Genomic DNA, 12,801 nt, shown 5'->3' on the forward strand with positions numbered 1-12,801 from the left:
CAGCCTCCCAAGTAGCTGGGACTACAGGCGCCCGCCACCACGCCTGGCTAATTTTTTGTATTTTTAGTAGAGACGGGGTTTCACCGTGTTAGCCAGGATGGTCTCGATCTCCTGACCTCGTGATCCGCCCGCCTTGGCCTCCCAAAGTGCTGGGATTACAGGCGTGAGACACTGCGCCTGGCCAAGATTGAGATGTTTGAGATAAAACTCAGCAATGCAGATAGCCAGAGGCCACTGGCTATGAGAATAAAAGAGCCAAAAGAACAAGGACCTGAAACTAGGTGAGAGCCCCAGAGCAGTGAGTTAGGAAGAAGACCAGGAACTCAGTGGTGGGTGCTCCAACATGAAGAGGTCCAGGAGAAGGGGAGGGCCTGGCAGCAAAGAAGACTAAAAGAAGTGACAAGGAGTAAAATGCTTATGTTTGTTTACATGTTTATCTCCTTATTAGGTTGTCCGCTTTCTGAGAGCGGGCATGGTGTTTCACTCATCTCATATCCCCAAAACTCAGTTCAGTTGCAAAACAGGAGCTCAGTTGTGTTTTGGGTTTTTATTTTTGTGGGGTAATATATATTTTTTATATATATATCCCCAAAGGATATATGTTTCCTATATGATTTCCAATGTGATTTCCCTTCCATAATCTGTAACATAAAATAAGGTATACAATGTTCATGGTTAACTTTACAAGTGAGCTTTGTAAAATGTTATCCCCCTATCCCTTTTCCATATCTCCTAATTCTCATCATGTTGCCATTACAGGGGCCAGTGTCATTCAAAGATGTGGCTGTGGATTTCACCCAGGAGGAGTGGCAGCAACTGGACCCTGATGAGAAGATAACATACGGGGATGTGATGTTGGAGAACTACAGCCATCTAGTTTCTGTGGGTGAGGATAGCTTGCTTTCTGAATGCTCTCAGTTGAATGGGGTTTTATCCTTGAGTTTGAAGAAATAAGTGATGACACCATTTAATTCCTTGTGGGCACTAGCTGGAGTGTTTATTATTCTTCATTGAAAGGTTCTAACTTTGATAAGGTAAAAAAATGGAGCACTTCTGTTATGCAGCTTATGAGGTGGCAACATCTTGTACTTCGGAGATTCTGAAGCCAAGCAGCTTGCCCAAGTCCTTCTTCTTTTCCCATTAACAGGATATGATATCACCAAGCCAAACGTCATCATGGAGTGGAGATGAAGGAAGTGGAGCAGGGAGAGGAGCCGTGGATAATGGGAGGTGAATTTCCATGTCAACATATTCCAGGTAAGTTAGTAGAGTATCACATGTTAAAAAACGCTCATCCCAGACCTTTGGGAGTGACTAAAGAGTTGTTTATATGTACTCGGTACCCTCAGTAACACCTCCCAACTCCAACTCCCAAATATCACTTTCCTTCCCGCACGCATACCGCATACATGAACTCTTTTGTTTATTTTACATTTGATTTACATTGGTAGGGATTTTTTCATTCTAACCTGTGCTGGGGACCCATTCACTTCCTCTTTCTCCAGCATTATCAGTAACTTATTTACTCCCTCGCCATTACAGAATTGTTGTGAGTTGTTTGTTTGTTTGTTTGTTTGTTTTGGAGACGGAGTCTTGTTCTGTCACCCAGGCTGGTGTGCACTGGTATGATCTCAGTTCACTGCAACCACTATCTCCCAGGTTCAAGCGATTCTCCTTCCTCAGCCTCCCGAGTAGCTGGGATTACAGGCACATGCCACCAAGCCTGGCTAATTTTTGTATTTTTAGTAGAGACGGGGTTTCACCATGTTGGCCATGCTGGTCTTGAACTTCTGGCCTCAAGTGATCTGCCCACCTCAGCCTCCCAAAGTGCTCAGATTACAGTCCTGAGCCACTGCTCCCGGCCTTACAGAATTGTTTTGCTTTGGGGCATTCAGAAGTCTGACATAAAAATTAACTTGAGACTTTTATGTTCATTCTTTTTATCTTCCATTTTCTTTCCTTCCTTGCTTTAAAAATACCTTGGACTTATTTTCTGCCCTCAATTTTATTTATTTCTTTAGGCATTCAGATACCAAAACCTCGTCCTCCACATATGCTTGTGAATTCAGTCACAGCTTGTGGTGTACGTTATTTCCCAAAGTCCATGCTCAGTTGATGTGATGATATAGCGCTGCCTCAGCTTTCCTCTCTTTCCCCAATGCTCATTTATGACCCGTCTGTGTTCATTTCCCCTTCCCCATAACTGGAATCATGCTCTGTCCATAGTAGACATTCAGGAAGTGTGAATTTCATAAGTGAACATCGGTTCCCTTTCTTGCCTTTTCAGGAGTGTCCTCCTAGAACCTGTTTTCTACTTTTTTGGTTTTCTTTGTATCCCTTAAAAGAGTTTATCTAATCTCAACTTCTAAGACCTTTTTAATTCCTGTGTATTTTTGCAGCTTGCCTCCAAATTGATATGTCTGACACTTTTAACTTAGTTGAATATTTTACTTGACACATAGCAGTACCAGTGAGATAGTTCACTTCCTTCTTTCTCAGAATGTCTGATGATAAACTGTGCACATTCCAAAATCATGAATTCTATCTACCTTCCTCACCTCCCAGTATTTGATTGTGCTAGTCTTCTCTCCATGGTTTGTGTTCTTTGTCTTTTGTGAAATGCCTTGCAGATCGTCAGCACATTCTGTTTCTTTTGACATTAGTGTTCAGTATTCTCCCATACCTGGATTACAGTGCATCCATCTTCCATTCAAATGATCATTGTCCTTTTCCTTCATCTGCATTTTACTCGCCCAGATAATATATATTTTCCCTCCCTTTCTTCTTACCCTCCCCTCCCCTCCCTCGCTCCCTCCCTCCCTCCCTCCCTCCCTCCCTTCCTTCCTTCCATTTTGAGATGGAGTCTCACTCTCGTCACCCAGGCTGGAGTGCAATGGCATGATCTCGGCTCACTGCAGCCTCCCCCTCTCGGGTTCAAGGGACTCTCCTGCCTCAGCCTCCCAAAGTAGCTGGGATTACAGGTGCACGCCACCATGCCTGGCTAATTTTTATATTTTTAGTAGAGATGGGGTTTCACCATATTGGTCAGGCTGGTCTCTAACTCCTGACCTTGTGATCCACCTGCCTCGTCCTCTCAAAGTGCTGGGATTACAGGCCTGAGCCACTGTGCCCAGCCTATTTATTTATTGAGACGGAGTCTCACTCTGTCACTGAGGCTGGAGTGCAGTGGCGCAATCTCGGCTCATGATAACCTCTGCCTCCCAGGTTCAAGTGATTCTTGTGCCTCAGCTGCCCTAGTAGCTGGGATTGCAGGTGTGCACCATCACACCCGGCCTATTTTTGTATTTTTAGTAGAGACGAGGATTCAGTATGTTGGCCAGGAGTTCACTCTGTTGAGCTCCTGGCCTTGTGATCTGCCCGCCTCAGCTTCCCAAAGTGCTGGGATTACAGGAGTGAGCCACTGCACCCGGCCCCCTTCATTTAATTTTAAATTGTGGTTAAAAAAAAAAACACCTAACACTGCCGGGTGCGGTGGCTAATGCCTGTAATCCCAGCACTTTGGGAGGCCGGGGCGGGCGGATCACGAGGCCAGGAGATCGAGACCATCCTGGCTAACACGGTGAAACCCTGTCTCTACTAAAAATATAAAAAAATTAGCCAAGCGTGGTGGCGGGCACCTGTAGTCCTAGCTACTTAGGAGGCTGAGGCAGGAGAATGTCATGAACCCGGGGGGCAGAGCTTGCAGTGAGCAGAGATTGCACCACTGCACTTCAGCCTGGGTGACAGAGTGAGACTCCATCTCAAAAAAAAAAAAAATGTAACATACAATTTACCATCTTAACCATTTTTAAGTGTACAGTAATGTTAACTGTATTTGCATTGTTGAGCAATAAACTTCAGCATTGTGCGTTGTGTGTTGGGTTTTGTCAAGCACGTGACAGCGCGTGGTAGGTGTGGAGTGTGGCTCATCAGCAAGCGCTCTGGCAAGTCGTGCTTTCGCCATCTTCATCCCTACTTCCTGTGCTTCCACTCCCTTGGGTCCCAGGATCCCACTCCTTCAGTGAAACTCAGTCTTCCGTCTCTGCTTGGTGCTCTTGTCCTGGTTTCTGCTCAACTCAGCGCCGTGTCTCTGTTCCCCAAAGTTCTGTTTCTGTTCTGCACTGCCCCCGTTTTGTCTTTTTTTTTTTTTTTTAAGACACAAGGTCTCGGCCGGGCGTGGTAGCTCACGCTTGTAATCCCAGCACTTCGGGAGGCTGAGGCGGGCAGATCACCTGAGGTCAGGAGTTCCAGACCAGCCTGGCCAACAGAGTGAGACCCGTCTCTACTAAAAATACAAAAATTAGCTGGGCGTGGTGGCATGTGCCTATAGTCCCAGATACGTGGAGGCAGAGGCAGGAGAATTGCTTGAAGCCGGGAGGCAGCAGTTGTGGTGAGCAGAGAACATGCCACTGCAATCCATCCTGGGCGACAGAGCGAGACTCTGTCATAAATAAATAAATAAATACTCATACTCTTTCTAGAGAGAGAAAGAGATAGACAGAGGAGAGAGACAGAGGGACAGAGGAGAGAGGGAGAGAGAGATCTCTGTCTCTGTCGCCCAGGCTGGGAGTGGGGAGGTGCTATCATGGCTCACTGCAGCCTCCAACTCCTGGACTCGAGCTCCTCCACCCCACCTTCCAAGTAGCTGGGACTACAGGTGCACACAGCTGACCGCGCCTGGCTCATTTTTAAAGTTTTTTTGTAAAAATGGGGTGTCCCTATGTAGCCCAGGCTGGATTGCAGTGGTATGATCATAGCTCTTGACAGCTTCGAACTTCTGGGCTCAAGCAACCCTCCCACCTCAGCTTCCACATAGCTGGGACTACAGGCCTGCCCACCACACCCAGCTAATTTTAAAAAATTTTCTGTAGAAGCGGAGTCTTGCTGTGTTGCTCAGGCTGCTCTCCAACTCCAGACCTCAAGCCATCCTACCACCTCTACCTTGCAAAGTGTTGGGATTACAGGCATGAGCCACAGCACCCGGCCTGTCTGTTCTGGACACACTTGGAGCACTTCTTGCTCTTCCACACCATCTCAATGACCAGGGTTGTCCAGATGGCTCCTAAAGGCTCCTAACAGGGCATATCATGTGAGGACTGCATTTCATCTGTTTGTAGGACAGTTGTATGTACCTTCTTCATACCTCAGACCCTGTCTATATCTGAAGTGGTGGTATTTGCTTCCTCTCCCAGCCTTTCACCTCCTGTGCGTTCACTAAATTCACCAGTCACTAAGGCATGAAACTGACAGATTTTACTCTGAACGTCCTCTTCCTTTTGGGAGGTGCCAGGTCCTAGACAGCTGTCTCCATTTTTCTGTTCTTTGCATTCTCACTGCTCTCCCCCGGCCCCTCCTTCTGTACTTTAAGTATTAGCTTGCCTATTGCAGCAGTCTTCTCTTTGGTCCTCCTGATTGCCATCTCCTTCTGCCATCATTCAGTCTACCCATTCTCTTGAGACTAATCTTCCTAAAGCATGGATCTAAATATATTATTTAGGCCGGGCGCAGTGGCTCACACCTGTAATCCCAGCACTGTGGGAGGTGGAGGCAGGCGGATCACCTGAGGTCAGGAGTTCGAGACCACCCTGCCCAACCCGTCTCTATTAAATATAGAAAAATTAGCCAGGCATGGTGGCACACGCCTGTAATCCCAGCTACTCCAGAAGCTGAGGCAGGAGAATCACTTGAACCCAGGAGGCGGAGGCTGCAGTGAGCCGACATCATGCCACTATACTCCAGCCTGGGTGATAGAGCACGACTCTGTCTCAAAATGAATAAATCAATCTCTCATTTACTTGCTGAAAAACTTTCAGTGGCTCCCAACTGTGGTCAGTTTAGATGCTTAGCTCATTAGAATGCCATCCAAGCTCTAGATCTGTGGCTTTCAAGCTGGGCTTTGAGACGCATCATGAGTTCAAAGGAGAGAGTAAGGGGAAGAAGCTGAACTAGGGATTTCTGGTTTTCTAGCCCATTGTCAATCTTTGGGTTTTATTCCTTTTTCAAATTGTGCTTCCATTTAAAAAATGAGTTCCAGTTTAAAAAATATATATATATATATGCTGGACTGGGCATGGTGGCTTATGCCTGTAATCCGAGCAATTTGGGAGGTCGAGGTGGGCAGATCACTTGAGCCCAGGAGTTCGAGGCCAGGCTGGGCAACATAGGGAGACCCCATTTCTACAAAAAAATTTAAAAATTAGCCGGAAGTGCTGGCATGTGCTTGTAGTCCCAGCTATTCAGGAGGCTGAGGTGGGAGGATTGCTCGAGCCCGGGAGGTCAAGGCTGCAGTGAGCTGTGATAGTGCCACTGCACTCCAGCCTGGGTGACAGGGTGAGACCCTGTCTCAAAAAAAAATTTAAAAAGTTCAATTAGCTGGGCATGGTGGCACGCACCTGTAGTCCCAGCTACTTGGGAATGCTGAGGTAAAAGAGGATTGCTTGAGCTCAGAGTTCTCAGGTTGCAGTGAGCTATGATAGTGCCACTGCACTCCAGCCTGGGCAAGAGTGATACCCTGATTCTGTAAAAAAAAGAAAAGAAAGAAAAGTGCTTGAAAACCATTGCAGTAAATGATCCATTCTAAACTATAATCCCACAAAGTGTTCATTTCCTACTTCTATTAGAACATGTCACATTCATTCAAAAAATATGTACTGATATCAACTATTTGCCTGCCACTGTTAAGGACTGGGAATAAAGCAGTGAACTGAACACGTTACCCTCATAATTTTACACTTTATTGCAGGAAAAGATGGACACTAAAATATATGTGTCAAGGCCGGGAGTGGTGGCTCATACCTGTAACCCTAGCACTTTGGGAGGCCAAGGTCAGGAGTTCAAGACCAGCCTGGGTAACATGGCGAAACCCCGTCTCTACTAAAAATACAAAAATTAGCCGGAAATCGCTTGAACCTGGGAGGCTAAGGTTGCAGTGAGCCGAGATCGTGCCACTGCACTCCAGCCTGGGCAACAGAGCAAGACTCTGTCTCAAAAAATAATAATAAAATAAATGTGTCAAATGGTGACAATTACTGTGAGGGGAAAAAAGTTCCTCAGGAGTGGGAAGTGATTACTTTTTGAGGTGGTTGAGAAAGGCCTCACTGATAAGATACTTAGAGAGCTGAAGGAGGTGGAGAGAGAGCCACGCTTATCTCCAAAGGAACAGCATTCCAGAGAGGAATATGCATGGCATGTTTAGAACAGCAGGAAAAGCCAATGAGGCTGGAGCAAAGTTCAGCAAAGGCAAAGGCGGAGAGAGTTGAGATCCAAGAGGGAGCAAGGAGTCATGTCACGCCTTGATGGGGATCGTAAGGACTGTCTTTTACTCTGAATAAAATGGGAATCTTAGCAGTTTGAACAAAGGACTAATGAGATTCAACTTAGCGTTCTTAAAAAGATCTCTCTGGCCTCTCTGTTGAGAACAGTTCATAGGAGAACTCTGGTTAAAACAGGGGTCCTGGTTATAAGGCAGCACTCCAGGCAAGACAAGCCAGAGGTATGCATGAGAGAGGCAGAAGCAGATAAAAGTGGTCACATGCAGGATGTATTTTGAAAGTAGACCCGGCCAGGTGTAGTGGCTCAGGGCTGTAATCCCAGCATTTTGGGAGGCCAAGGCAGGAGGATCACTTGAGCCCAGGAGTTCAAGACTAGCCTGGGCAATGTAGCAAGACCCCGTCTCTAAAAAAATAAAAAATTAGCTGGGTTTGGTGGTTCATGCCTGTAGTCCCAGGGACTTGGGAGGCTGAGGTAAGAGAATCACTTTAGCCTGGGAAGTCATGGCTGCAGTGAGCTGTGATCATGCCACTGCACTCCAGCCTGGGCAACAGAGCGAGACCCTGTCTAGGAAAAAAAAAAAAAAAAAGAAAGTAGACCCAAAAAATTTGCAGATGCGTTGCATGCAGTGTGTAAGAGAAAGAGAGGAGTCAAGGATGACTCCAGGGTTTTTGTTACATGAACTTTAATGGAGTTGTATTTATTGAGTTGGCAAAGACTGCAGGAGAAACCCATTTGGTGGGAGAGTGCCAAATTGGGAATTTGGTCTTGCACATGTTAAGTTTATTTTTTTCTTTAAAAAAAATTTTAATGCTTTAAAAATAAATAGACAGATGGGGTCTCACTAAGTTGCCCAGGCTGGTCTGAAACTCCTGGGCTCAAGCTGTCCTCCTGTCTTGACCTCCCAAAGTGTTGGGATTATAGGCATGAGCCACTGCACCTGGCTTTGCACATGTTAAGTTTGAGGTGTTTGTTAGATATCCAAATGGAAACATCAAGTACACAGTTGCATATGTGGGTTTCGAGTTTAGGGATGAGATTGAGATGAAGATAAAAATGCTGGAGTCAGCCAGGTGTGGTAGCTCACGCCTGTAATCCCAACACTTTGGGAGGCCGAGGTGGGTGGATCACCTGAGGTCAGGAGTTTGAGACCAGCCTGGCCAACATGGCGAAATCCTGTCTCTACTAAAAATACAAAAAATTAGCCAGGTGTGGTGGTGGGCACCTGTAATCCCAGGTACTTGGGAGGCTGAGGCAGGAGAATCGCTTGAACCTGGGAGGTAGAGGTTGCCGTGAGCCGAGATTGCACCATTGCACTCCAGCCTGGGCAACAGAGTGAGACTGTCTCAAAAAAAAAAAAAAGGCTGGAGTCTTCAATGTGGAAACAGAATTTGGATTGGGACTTAAGAAACGGGATGAGGGCCGGGTGCGGTGGCTCACGCTTGTAATCCCAGCACTTTGGGAGGCCGAGGCGGGCGGATCACGAGGTCAGGAGATCGAGACCACGGTGAAACCCCGTCTCTACTAAAAATACAAAAAATTAGCCGGGCGTGGTGGCGGGCGCCTGTAGTCCCAGCTACTCGGAGAGGCTGAGGCAGGAGAATGGCGTGAACCCGGGAGGCGGAGCTTGCAGTGACCCGAGATTGCGCCACTGCACTCCAGCCTGGGTGACAGAGCGAGACTCCATCTCAAAAAAAAAAAAAAAAAAGAAACGGGATGAGATACCTGGGAAGGCATTGTATAGTTTGTCTCTGACTGGCGAGGGTGAGAGGCTCTGTTTTATTTTGTGTGTTTCTGTGTTTCTTTTCTTTTGTTTTTTTTTTTTTTTTACAGAGAGTCTCTGTTGCCCATGTTGGGGTGCAGTTGTGCCATCTCAGCTCACTGAAACCTCTGCCTCCTCGGTTCAGGCAATTCTCCTGAGTCAGCCCCTGAGTAGCTGGGGATTATAGGCGCCCACCACCACACCTGGGTAAATTTTTTGTATTTTTAGTAGAGATGGGGTTTCATCATGTTGGTCAGGCTGGTCTCGAACTCCTGACCCCAGGTGATCTGCCCACCTTGGCCTCCCAAAGTGCTGGGATTACAGCTGTGAGGCACCGTGCCCGGCCTATTTTGTGTGTTTCTGATACCCCCTAGCACAGTTCCTCACACATAGGTAGGTGCTCAATGAGTGCTTATTACACTGAACAGGGACTTTGTGATGCAAATGACTGTATCCCCAATACCTAGCACAGAGTGGTACCCAGCAAATATTTGATGAATAAATGTGTATTTGAATAAAGTGGAAAAATGTTAACTGCCATGGGAAATGTCGGAGACAGGTATTCCAGATCATGATTTCTCTCAAGATCACTCACCTGGTCACCACCACAGGATTTATTCTACCCGCTTTATATTACTTTTTTTTTTTTTGAGACAGAATCTTGCTCTGTCGCCCAGGCTGGAGTGCAGTGGTGCGGTCTCGGTTCACTGCAAGCTCCGCCTCCAGGGTTCACGCCATTCTTCTGCCTCAGCCTCCCGAGTAGCTGGGACTACAGGCACGTGCCACCACACCGGCTAATTTTTTTGTATTTTTCGTAGAGACGGGGTTTCACTGTGTTAGCCAGGATGGTCTCGATCTCCTGACCTCGTGATCCACCCGCCTCGGCCTCCCAAAGTGCTGGGATTACAGGCGTGAGCCACTGTGCCCGGTGCTTTATATTAAATTTAAACATACTTGAGCACCAAATTTGTATGCTTTTCTCTGCAGTCGTCATATGAGTGAAGGTGGTAATGTGGGATGCAGCATTTTCTAAACATGGCCAAACTTTGACCATCTGGTGAGCTTTTGGCATTTTCAGAATATTAGGCATCACTCCAAAACCTACTGAATCAGAATCTCAGGGGTTGTGCCCTGGAGAATTATTTTTTAAAAGCTTGCTAGGTGTTTCTGATTTAGCTCGTTCTCTGATGGCATTTGGATAATCAGTCCTAAGGCCCCAGGCCCTGCTCTGTCATTGACTATCCTTTTGAGTGAGTCATTTGATCTCTGCGTCTTTTTCCCACTTATAAAAAATGAGGGTGAGAGCTGGGTGCCTAGATATGTTTGTAATACTTAATCTCATTTTGATGCATGCGGGGTCTGTGCTGATAGCCTCCTTTTATTCCTGATGCTGGTCATTTGCATCCTCTTTGCTTTTTTTTTTTTTTTTTATTAGTCTGGCTAGGGATTTCTTGTTTTTAATTGATCTTTTCAAAGAGCCAAAATTTGGTTTAATTGATTTTTTAAATGTTTCTATTTTAACTTCACTGATTTCTACTCTTTCATTAATTTTTTTTTTTTTTTTTTTTTTTTTTTTTTTTTTTTTTTTTTTTTTTGAGATAGTCTTGGTCTGTCACCCAGGCTGGAGTGCAATGGCACAATCTTGGCTCACTGCAACCTCCGCCTCCTGGGTTCAAGTGATTCTCCTGCCTCAGCTCGGGAGTAGCTAGGATTACAGGCACATGCCACCACACCTGGCTAATTTTTGTATTTTTAGTAGAGATGGAGTTTTACTATGTTGGCCAGGCTGGTGTTGAACTCCTGGCCTTAAGTGATCTGCTCACCTCAGCCTCCCAAAGTGTTGGAATTGTAGGCGTGAGCCACCACTCCCAGCTTGCTCTTTTTTTTTTTTTTGGTGAGATGGAGATGTACTCCTGTTGCCCAGGCTGGAGTGCAACGGCGCAATCTTGGCTCACCTCATCCTCCGCCTCCCAGATTCAAGCGATTCTCCTGCCTCAGCCTCCCAAGTAGCTGGGATTACAGGCGTGTGTCACCATGCCTGGCTAATTTTGTATTTTTAGTAGAGACAGGGTTTCACCATGTTGCCCAGGCTGATCTCGAACTCCTGACCTCAGGTAATCCACCCACCTCGGCCTCCCAAAGTGCTAGGATTACAGGCGTGAGCCACCGCGCCCAGCCTCAGCCTGCTCTTATATTAATTCTATTTACTTCTTTCTGCTTGTTTTGTGGTTATTTTGCTCCTTTTTCTAGTTACTTAAAATGGAAGCTCAGATTCTTAAATTTTTTTTTTTTTATTGCTGCTTCTCTAAGCATTTAGGGCTATGAATTTACCTAAAGTTTACTTTGGCTGCATCTCACAGGATTTGGCATTTTTTTTTAAGAGATGGCATCTCCCTTTGTTGCCCAGGTCAGACTGCAGTGGTGCAATCATAGCTCATTGAAGCCTCAAACTCCTGGGCTCCAGGAATCCTCCCACCAGTCTGTCAAATACTTGGGACTACAGGTATGCACCACCATGCCCAGCTGACAGGTTTTCATATGTTTTATTTTTATTAATTGAGGTGAAAGTCACACACCTTTTTTTTTTTTTTTTTGAGACAGAATCTCACTCTGTTGCCTGTGCTGGAGTGCAGTGGTGTGATTATAGTTCTCTGCAGCCTTTAATTCCTGGGCTCAAGCAATCCTCCCGCCTCATCCTGAGTAGCTAGGACTCAGGCTAATTTTTTTTTTTTTTGAGATGGAGTCTTGCTCTGTGGCCCAGACTGGAGTGCAGTGGCATGATCTTGGCTCACTGCAACCTCCACCTCCCGGGTTCAAGCGATTCTCCTGCCTCAGCCTCTGGAGTAGCTGGGATTACAGGTTCCCGCCACCGTGCCTGGCTAATTTTTGTCTTTTCAGTAGAGACAGGGTTTCACCATCTTGGCCAGGCTGGTCTCAAACTCCTGACCTCATGATCCACCCGCCTCGGCCTCCCAAAGTGCTGGGATTACAGGCGTGAGCCACTGTGCCCGGCCTGACTCAGGCTACTTTTTTATTTTTATTTTGTAGAGATGGGATCTCACTGTGTTGTCAGGCTGGTCTTAAACTCCTGGTCTCAAGCGATCCTCCTACGCCAGCCTCCCAAGGTGCTGGGATTACAGGGATGAGCCACCACACCCAGTCCACATACCATTTTAAAGTGTACAATTCAGGCTGGGCATGGTGGCTCACGCTTACAATCCCAGCACTTTGGGAGGCCAAGGCGAGCAGATCACCTGAGGTCAGGAGTTCAAGACCAGTCTGGCCAATATGGTGAAACCCCAATCTCTACTAAAAAAAAAAAGTAGCCGGGCATGGTGGCGCATGCCTGTAATCCCAGCTACTCTGGAGGCTGAGGCAGGAGAATCGCTTGAACCCGGTAGGCAGAGGTTTCAATGAGCCGAGATTGCACCATTGCACCCCAGCTTAGGCAACAAGAGTGAAACTCCATCCAAAAAAAAAAAAGAACTGTAGACAGGATAGTTTCATCTACCTGTCTTCATGTGTTCAATGACTCTGTCTTCCATCTGCTCAAATGAATTCAAAATAGTCTGGTGAATTTTTCATTTCCATTTTTATACTTTTCTTTTTTTTTTTTTTTTTTTTTTTTTGAGATGGAGTTTCGTTCTTGTCACCCAGGCTGGAGTGCAATGGTGTGATCTTGGCTCACTGCAGCCTCTGCCTCCTGGGTTCAAGCAATTCTCCTGTCTCAGCCTCTTGAGTAGCTGGGATTACAGGCGCCCGCCACCATG

At 46.4% G+C, this 12,801-nt stretch overlaps 1 pseudogene; it reads left to right on the forward strand.

Moving 5' to 3' along the window:
* Window positions 1–744: 744 nt before the first annotated feature.
* Window positions 745–2,825, forward strand: LOC115831006 (annotated as a pseudogene).
* Window positions 2,826–12,801: the final 9,976 nt, after the last annotated feature.

Source organism: Nomascus leucogenys, chromosome 17 (assembly GCF_006542625.1).
Source record: "Nomascus leucogenys isolate Asia chromosome 17, Asia_NLE_v1, whole genome shotgun sequence".
Taxonomy (NCBI): domain Eukaryota; kingdom Metazoa; phylum Chordata; class Mammalia; order Primates; family Hylobatidae; genus Nomascus; species Nomascus leucogenys.